The sequence below is a fragment of the Ailuropoda melanoleuca genome, chromosome 8, assembly GCF_002007445.2.
Source record: "Ailuropoda melanoleuca isolate Jingjing chromosome 8, ASM200744v2, whole genome shotgun sequence".
Taxonomy (NCBI): domain Eukaryota; kingdom Metazoa; phylum Chordata; class Mammalia; order Carnivora; family Ursidae; genus Ailuropoda; species Ailuropoda melanoleuca.
The window spans coordinates 124,542,920-124,553,017 of NC_048225.1; the positions used below are offsets into that span (position 1 = coordinate 124,542,920).

General features: G+C 44.0%; 1 long non-coding RNA gene across 1 annotated transcript; it reads right to left on the reverse strand.

Moving 5' to 3' along the window:
• Positions 1 to 2,131: 2,131 nt before the first annotated feature.
• Positions 2,132 to 4,174, reverse strand: LOC117803485. Its single transcript, XR_004627420.1, has 3 exons — positions 3,954 to 4,174; positions 3,695 to 3,834; positions 2,132 to 3,171 (listed from the first exon to the last, which is right to left on the reverse strand). It is a non-coding gene; the product is annotated as an uncharacterized LOC117803485 (long non-coding RNA).
• Between the last annotated feature and the right edge of the window lie 5,924 nt (positions 4,175 to 10,098).

The window sequence follows — 10,098 nt, forward strand, 5'->3', positions numbered from 1 at the left end:
TAATATTTAAAGGCATGAGACCAAATGTGGAGAGTTAGTATAGACTGAACAGAGGAGAGGCAAAGCAGACTGTTGCCTCTGGAAGAGGAAGACGTAATAAAGGAGTCTGACAAGGAGTGGCCAGAGAGGTGGGGGAGAAACCACTCACGTGCCAGGCATCAGGCTCATATCGTATACAAATCTTCTCATTTAATCCTCACAACAGCTCTCTGGTTTAGGCACTATTATTATTTCCACTTTACAGATGAAGAAATTGAGTCTTATAATTTCAATTTCTTGCCCAAGTTCCCACGGAAGAGAGAGAGGTAGAGTTAGAACTAAAACCCTAGACAAAAGCAAATTCCACACTTTGCATCAGTATGTCACAGGAAGCAGTGGGTTTCAAAAGCCTCAGCTGATGACAGTTTACAGGATAGTCTGGAGAAAGGGTCAGGACACCAGGAACCAGTACAGTTAGAGAGCTAAGGAGTAACTTAGGTGTAAGAGGACAGGGGTTAACCAGGAGGATGACAATGGAGAGGCAGAGCCTTAAACAGGAAACACTGGCAGAACTTTAAAACTTAGATAACACATGGGAAAAAAAAGAAAGGTTACTCAGAGAGGAATCCAAGGCCTCGTGCTTGGTGATTGTGACACAAAAATAGGAACTTGGTAGGTTGCCGAAGTCAGCTTGAGAGATTAACTGGAAAACACTCCTGTATTTTTCTTTTACTCTCTCCACCACCACACTCACGACCCTTCTGACACCAGTTGTATGGGGGTGTTTTCCACACACCAAGCAATTCTGGGATACCAGCTGGGAGTCCCACAATTCAATTTGGTTCTGGTATTACCTGGAGTTAGTGTCAGACCCCACAGGTAAGGTCTCAGTCCCACAAAACTGCCTCCACCCCAACTTCCGATGCCAAAGGTAAAGTGGTGGCCATTTTGGCAGGTTGGCTCTTCTCTGTGTCCACTTTCTCCTGGCCTGGTAATACAATGTCAAAAGTTTCTGGAAGGGTGGTGAAACTTCCATAACACTTTTTGCTGGCATAACTTTTGGAAGTTGCCTTCTGGGGTCACCGTTTTTTTTTACTCTCCACATANGTGTTTTCCACACACCAAGCAATTCTGGGATACCAGCTGGGAGTCCCACAATTCAATTTGGTTCTGGTATTACCTGGAGTTAGTGTCAGACCCCACAGGTAAGGTCTCAGTCCCACAAAACTGCCTCCACCCCAACTTCCGATGCCAAAGGTAAAGTGGTGGCCATTTTGGCAGGTTGGCTCTTCTCTGCGTCCACTTTCTCCTGGCCTGGTAATACAATGTCAAAAGTTTCTGGAAGGGTGGTGAAACTTCCATAACACTTTTTGCTGGCATAACTTTTGGAAGTTGCCTTCTGGGGTCACCGTTTTTTTTTACTCTCCACATAAGACAAGCCCATCCCACCCCCCGAGGGAGACCCCCCCTTTGGGAGGACTGTGGGATGGGCAGAGAGAGGGCTCGTACTCACCAGGGAGCCTCTCACTCCAAGCTGCTGCTGCTTCAGAGTTCCCACCCCTATGGCCATCTCCCCTTCGACAGCTGTGTCCTTCTCCAGGCTACTTTGTCGCCAGTGTGACCCCTGACGCTCTAAGTACCACCAAACACAAGTCTGTGTGTCTCTCACTCCTTCACTTGTTGAAATAACTTTCTAGGCCCAAGATGGCCACCCTGCCCACAGTGCCATGGCAGCAAGCTGAAACAGACAACGTTCATGTCCCCATAAATGTTCTGCTTGACCAGGAACACAGTATGTCCAGTCAGCCAAGCCCCATCCTCCAAGCCAACCCTGGGCTCTCTGTCTGCTTTCTTGTTCTTCATTCTTCATCCTATAAAAGCATCCTGCCTCACGCCCCATTTTGCACTGCTCCAAATGGAGACGGTCTGCTTCATGAAGTGTTAGATAAAGTTTGTGTCACCTACATGGTCTTCTTTAATCGTTTTTAAAAACACTTAAAGATTTGAGGGAGGGATGCCTGGGTGGCTCAGTTGGTTAAGTGTCTGCTTTCAGCTCAGGTCATGATCCCAGGGTTCTGGGATGGAGCCCAGTGTTGGGTTCTCTGCTCAGCAGGGAGCCTGCTTCTCCCTCTCCCTCTCCCCCTGCTTGTGTGCTTGTGCTCGCTCTCTCTCTGTCAAATAAATAAATAAATAAAATCTTAAAAAAAAATGATTTGAGGGAAAGGGCCAGAATGCATGGCACAGAATAAGAAACAAATTAAAATGAGGTCCTTCAAATCACTGTCTTCAGAGTCCCTGGGCCAACCACGTATAGAGAGGTTCTCACTGGTGACGTCCTCCTTAGGCTCCAGAGTGTGCCCTTCCGGGGAGCTCGCTCATCCTCTCTCCCCTCCTCTCAAAGTCCCAGGGCCCGCAAGCCAGAAGCTGCACATACAGGTTCACATAAGTCAACTGCTAAAATTTCAGGAATTTCGCAAACCTGTGGTTAAACACAGCCATTATTGAAAACTGAATTACATAAGCTTACATTTAAATACATTAATTTTTAAAAAGGTAATAAGTACTCAAAGCACATCACTTCCTAATTATTTTACTACACGTTGCGTCCTATGCTCCCGAGATGATTTACATCTCTTGCTCTCATATGGTGGAAATACTTTATAACAGCGCCCATGTCTATGCAAACGCCACCACAGACACGGGCAGGTGCTGCCAATCAGGGTTTGGGGGTGGGGGGTGTTTGTTTGTTTGTTGTTTTTATTGGTCAGGTGGTTGTTAAACCTCCCGGCACTCCCCCCTCCCCCAGGGGAAAAGGGAAATACACCTGTTATTCTACCTGCAGTCCGATTTAAACTCTGTGTCCCCCAAGTTCGCTTCTCCGAGCAGACTCTGGGGCCACGAGCTGAACAAAAGAGACCTGCTGTGGTGCTCATGGAAGCTGGAGAGCCTTCCCCTTCCTCAGATGGGTTTTACCATCCGTTAAATTTGTGGCTGCTCCGGTTTCTCTGAACGGTGGTGCATTTACAAATCTTCCACGAATCCTGCTTCTTCAACAGCAGGGACAGAGCACAAGCATTCGGTGTGCAGACGGCTTATGAGAAACCCGTGAGGGGCAGGGAAGTGACTGGAAACACTGAATCTCCCACCCAGGAAGGGGTCAGGAGAGACTGCATTGTTGTTGAGGGAAAAATCCTAAAAACAAAGCGAATGGAAACCGGTCTTTCTGTGAGGGGGATAATAAAAGGGAGGGGAGCGCCCCCTTCTATGCTTTGAGTCATTTCCTGCTTTAATTCTTCCTGTTTGTCCTTGGTTTTTCCACAAGTAACCGGTGAGGCTCGACCTTCCACCCTCGCCACCCCTCCGGGGTCATGATTACCGCAGTCCCGGTGTTGGGCAATCGGCGGGGACTCGGGGCACTTTGATGTTCCGAGCTGCTAGGGGCCAGAAATGACATCTCAATTTGCAAACTTTCCGGTGGCTGGGAGCCAATCCGATTGAAGCTGCAGGTACGAGCTCCCAGCTGCGAGGAAGCCCCTGCCTGAATGCCTTCTCTCCCTCCCTCTGTCTCCATCTCTCCTCTCGCCCCTTTTTTCTTTCTTTCTTTCATCCTGCCTTCTCTCTGTCTTCCTCTCTTTCTTTCCCTCTCTCTCCCTTTCTCTTTCTGACCTGTCCCTCCCTCCACCTCCTGTCCTCCCCCCATCCGCCCTCCCCCCACCTCCTTTCTTTTTTCTTGGGTGTTGCTCTCAGTACTTCAAATGCATCTTAATTAGGGGCTGCTACCACAGGAGAGGAAACAGGAGTGCGAGCGTATGATTTTGAGGCTCATAACTGAAACACTTTTGGTCCACAAGAGGCCTGAGAAAGAAACAGACAGATAAGACAAAGGAGCAAAACTGTTCATTTGAAAGAGGAACAGTAAAAACGAAACTTACGGGCCTTGTTTACCTTTTTCTAAATAACATCAGAGTACTTACATCCGAGAATAATAATAGCTCTACTCTGTGTGGCTACTTTCTTCTGAAGTTTTCGCTGCAGTACCGGCAAAGAGCGCGGACTTTGTTGTGGGACCGCTCTGGGAGCCGGGCCGGCCCCCTCGCTGGCTGTGTGACCTGTGGGGGCTGCTAAGCTCGCGTCCTCAAGGCCCACACTTGGGCTGGCCTCGGGGACACAGCCTACTGACTGTTAACCGCCCTCGTCCTGGTTGGCGGCTGGCTGTGCTTACCCGTTGCTGAATGTTTTTAGTCAATCCTGATTGTGCAAGGTGTGTGAGGAACCTATCACAGAGTGACTGGAACATAGTGGTGGATGTTCGATAAATTTTCGCTCTGTCAATTCTTTTCCTACCCATCCACCCCCAAATATTTTCGCCAACACAGTTCTGTAAGCAAGCAGTAAAAATATATATATTTATATATTACTATTATGTTCCACAACTTACGTAACAGAAAGCATAAGCACAGAGTGAGTGGGTTAAGAACCCAGTGTTCCGTCAGAAGCACCAGCCCTTGATCAAGGCTCCTCACGCCCAATTCAGAGCATTAATGGCAAGACTTGAAGTCTCTCTGGTAATCAGTGCACAGGTTTTTTTTTGTTTGTTTTGTTTTTAAAGATTTCATTTATTTATTCGGCAGAGATAGAGACAGCCAGCGAGAGAGGAAACACAAGCAGGGGGAGTGGGAGAGGAAGGAGCAGGCTCATACTGGAGGAGCCTGATGTGGGGCTCGATCCCATAACGCCGGGATCACGCCCTGAGCTGAAGGCAGCCGCTTAACCACTGTGCCACCCAGGTGCCCCTAGTTTTAAAGTGCAAAGAGAGTAAACTTTGGAGTCACAAAAATCTGGGTTCAGACTCTATCCTTGTCACAAGATCATACTGTCTGTATGATCTTGAAAAAGTCACATAACCTCACTAAACCTCTCCTCATCTGTAAAATGGGACCAATAGACCTTAATGTTTCAGTGGGATAATGTATGTGTAAAGGAGCTTAAAATGAGATTCTCTTGGGGCGCCTGGGTGGCTCAGTCATTAAGCGTCTGCCTTCGGCTCAGGGCGTGATCCCAGTGTTCTGGGATCCAGCCCCACATCGGGCTTCTCCGCCGGGAGCCTGCTTCTTCCTCTCCCACTCCCCCTGCCTGTGTTCCCTCTCTTGCTGGCTGTCTTTCTCTTGTCAAATAAATAAAATAAAAATCTTAATTTGGGCTAAATCTCCAAAACCATAAATAAAACCCCATAGATGCTTAAGTTCTCCCCATATGACAAAACTGGCCCCCTTTGTCAGGAATCTACAAAGATGATAGGACGAAGCTGGCTTTGTGGCCCTTAATGCTTCCCTTCTCCCGGAAGTTGAGGTTAAAGAGAAAGGAAGGACAGAACTTCTCTGCAAGGAGTTGTGGGAATGTTGTGCTCTACACAACATGGGACAGGGGATGTCTCCTCGCCTCAAGCCGGTTGGATGGACTCCAATGGAACCATCAGTGGCAGATCATTCAAAGTGACATGTGTCCTCTGGAGTCTGGGATTCGTAAGGACTGTGAAGAGAGCCTGTGGATAGATGGGCCTAAGGCCACAGAGCAGGACTGACCAAGTGCAGATGGTGGGACAGACGCAGGAGTGTTTGCCCAGACCGAACATAGGCTTCCGGAGGTGGAGTTGATCTGGAGCCGGTCTGAAAGCTCGTCACTCCATAGAGGCCCCCCGCGAACCAACTTTGGGAAGCTTAGTCCTGAGCGTTGAAGTTAAAACCAGCCAATCAGATAAGAAGCATCACCCACATCGTGGGAATTACAGTTAGAGATTCCCAGTACGGGAATCTTTGAAGAACTTACAAAGCAGCCAGTAATATTAAGCGGCCCCAATCCAGGTCACAAGAATACCAAATGCGCTCAAACCTCCATCCTGAATCCTTTGTCAATGCAACGCCCTCTTTTACTGCATTGTTCCCATAGTCACCTTTGGCTCCAAATTCCTGCTTCTGCTAAATTCGTTCAGTTTATGGATCATTTGACCACCTGTGTGTATTTCCCCGCTCTTTACTACCTTAAACCCAGGGAAGATTCAGATCCTTCCCCAAATTTCTGCCTACGAAGCCCCATTTACACAAAGCTATTGCATGGATACAACATCCTATCGTAAGAAAGGTTTTTGGGGGCATCTGACTGGCTCAGTCATCAAGTGTGCGATTCTTGATCTTGGAGTTGTGAGTTTGAGCCCCACATTGGGTGTAGATATTACTTTAAAAAATGAAATCTTTAAAAAAGAAAGGTTAAACCCAGGGAAGATTCAGATCCTTCCCCAAATTTCTGCCTACGAAGCCCCATTTACACAAAGCTATTGCATGGATACAACATCCTATCGTAAGAAAGGTTTTTGGGGGCATCTGACTGGCTCAGTCATCAAGTGTGCGATTCTTGATCTTGGAGTTGTGAGCTTGAGCCCCACATTGGGTGTAGATATTACTTTAAAAAATGAAATCTTTAAAAAAGAAAGGTTTTTGGAAGAAAGGCTGGTTTACACCAGAGCAACACAGAGTCAGATATTATTTTTATCTTCCCAGAAAGCATCTCCATCCCCATTCTTCTGGTAATAGACCCTTCCCCCACCCCAGGCAAAAGTGTAGTCATGTGACCTGTGTTGGTTGATCATAGTGCCTTATTTCACTGGTGCTGATGATTGGTGCAAGGGATGGACGTGGAATCCAAGCAAGACTAATTAGAACATGTCCGTGGAATTGTTACGTGCACACTGGTACCCCTTACCCCCTCCCCCAACAAGCTCTCTCTTTATGGTTGCTGAGCAGGGTCTGACAGCAACCATGTTTCTTGCCACATGGCCAAGTCCTGTCTACTGCAGCAAAGAATAAAGTCAAAGAGAAGCAGAGCCAAACAGAGAAGAGCAAGGCCAGAAAAAAAAGAAAGGAGGGAAGGAGAGAGAGAGAGAGATGTAGCAGTGTTAACCCAAATTTCTACTTTCGGTCCCTGCGGCACTGGTTTCTGCAATTCTTCCTTGGTTGCTGCAAACTCACCTTGTATCTTTCCAAACTTTGTGACCCACTAAGATCCCTTTTTTGTTTAAGGTTCTTTGAATGGGACTTGTGTCACTTTCAGACATAAGAAGCCTGATTAATACAGCAAAAACCTCCCAATTAAATGTTGGATATCTCTGGCCTTAAAAGACCTTTCCCTACTCTGCCCTTAGAAATGTTCACCCATGCCTGGTTCTGGTTTTATACGCTTTGAATGGCTCCAGTCTCTTTCCTTGCTCTTCCCCTTCTGCCTTCTCTTTTCTGTTGCCTCCTAGAATCAAAAGTAAATTCTGGGGCACCTGGGTGGCACAGATGGTTAGGCGTCTGCCTTCGGCTCAGGGCATGATCCCAGCGTTGTGAGATCGAGCCCCACATCAGGCTTTTCTGCTGTGAGCCTGCTTTTTCCTCTCCCACTCCCCCTGCTTATGTTCCCTCTCTCGCTGGCTGTCTCTATCTCTGTCGAATAAATAAATAAAATCTTAAAAAAAAAAAAAAGTAAATTCCTTCCCTTCTGTATANCCCTCTCTCGCTGGCTGTCTCTATCTCTGTCGAATAAATAAATAAAATCTTAAAAAAAAAAAAAGTAAATTCCTTCCCTTCTGTATATCAAAGCAGTTCAGCCACTTTTTTTTTTACTATATTTGTCCTGAAATCCATGTCCTCCTATCACATCCTTTACCAAAAGTGGCTTATCAAGGTATTTTCGTAAATACACACACACACACACACACACACACACACACACACAAAGTCTTGGGCCATTTGTTGTCTATTAGGGAAGAAATCCAATCTACATATTCCCTAACAACTTTTTTGATAATTGATCAGGTAAATTATGTCAGGTTTCTTATCTATAAAATTACATTTTAGGGTTAAAGAGGCCATATAGATGAACTACCCTAACCCCTTCAATAAGCTTAAAGAAGTTAAGTAGCTTGTCTAGGATCAAAAAGGAGTTAGTAGTGATATTGGGGCTCCTGATTATTTTGTCCAGGGCAAAAGAACAAACTTTCATGACCTTGATTAATGCCATAATATAGGTTGGTTTAAGGTTTGCAAACTCAATGTTCAGACGAACCTCTGAGCTTCAGTCCCTCAACTATAAATGATGTAAAATAGACCATAGTTCTCAAACACTTTTAAATCTGGAACCATTTATTTAAATGAAATCTTATACTGACTGCAAATAAAAACAAAATATATAGTGATAATAATAAATATATTAATTCAGATGCTTTAAGAAACGAGAGATGATGATTTACTGGGGAAATGCCTATGAAAGAAGAAGGAGAATAACCTAGAGAGGGGGACTCGTCGGACCATGATGTAGCCTGACCCTTAGGAAAAAGAAAGGAAAGGAAGAAGGACTGGATGAGTGGAGTCTCAGACTGCCGTGCAGTTCTAAGAAAGTTCTATCTGGGTTGATGAATCCTCAAGCCAAAGTCACCCATCACAGGAATCTGTACCTTGCAGGAAAAGACCTACATTAGTATTCATACCACATTCAATCAATGACTAGGGGCCCCCATGAAAAGGGGGGCTTTTGTGCAAATACAATGGTAGATTCAGAGCATGCTGCCAGAGCCATCAATCAATTAGGCTTCCTGCAACAAAAGATGTGAGTGGCGTACTTTCACGGTCATCTCAAAAAAAATAAAAATAAAATAATTAAATAAACAGAAGTTGCATTTGGGTTCTTTTCTCTATCTTCCACTTCTCTCCTTACTGCGTTTATGTGGAAATAAATGGAAGATACAGAAAAGAATGAGATGGAAGCTCTAGAGTTGAAAAATACAATACCTGATTGGACAACTCACTAGTTGGGTTTAACACATAGAAAAGAGATGACCAGCAAACTTGATGGCATGGTAACAGAAAATGTCCCAACAGAGATAGGAGGAAAAAACTCTTAAAAAAAAGAAAGAGAGAAGGAAGTGCGTCAGTAAAGTGTGGTACTGTTAAGCAGTATAACACAAATGTCATCAGATACCAGAGGGGGGTGGCTGAGAAATATTTCAAGGAAAATGACTAAAAATATTCCAAATTTGATACAACTATAAACTTACAGACCCAGGAAGCTCAATGAACCCCAAGCTAGATAAACATAAAAATTACCCAAGTAATATCATAACCAAATTGTTGGAAACCAATGATAAAAAGAAAATACTAAAAGTAGGCAAAGGAAAAGGAACATTACATACAAGAAAATAAAGGTAAGATTTATGGCAGTCTTCCAGTAAAAATAAAAAATGCAAGTCAGCAGACAACACCTTTAAAGTGTTAAAAGAAAAAACACTAAATCTAGAATTCTATCCAGAGAAAATATCTTTCAGAAAGGAAGGCAAAATAAAGACTCTTTAAGAAGAAAAAAAAAGGTTAGAAGAACTCATGACCAGAACTAAAAGACAGGAAGTATTAAAAGAAGTTCTTAAGGTTAAAATACAAAGTTTCCAGACGGAAATCTGGATACATAAAAAGGAATAAAGAGGAATGGCTCTAATCTCATCTAACAAAACTTGAAAGCATGCCTCAAAATATCAAGCAGTTCCCAAGTAAATTAACTGCACAGACAACTCAAAATTATTTAAAAGAATTCAAAGAATCCCAATAACCAAAAATTCACAATATCTGGAACCCAGTAAAAAATTACCAGGCAATGCAAAGAAGCAGGAAAATATAACCCATGATGAGGACAAAAGGAAATTAAATATAAACAGAAGCAGAAAATGATACAGATGGCAAAATTCATAGAAAAAGACATTTAAACCAAGGTTATAAACACATACTATATGTCCAAGAAGCCAGAAGAAAACATGAGCATATTAAGGAGAAACATGGAAGATATAAAACAGTCCAAACTAAACTTCTAGAGATTAAAAAATTACAATGTCTGGTATCAAAAAATACACTAGATAGAATTAAGAACTGATTAAAGACTGCATTAAAAAAGATGTGAACTGGAAGACACAGCAATAGAAACTACCCAAAATGACACATAAAGAAAAACTGAAAATGAAATTACTTGGAAGCACTGACTTTTTGGGCAACTTCACATGGACCAATGTACGTGTAACAGCAGTCCAGGAAAAGGGAGGGG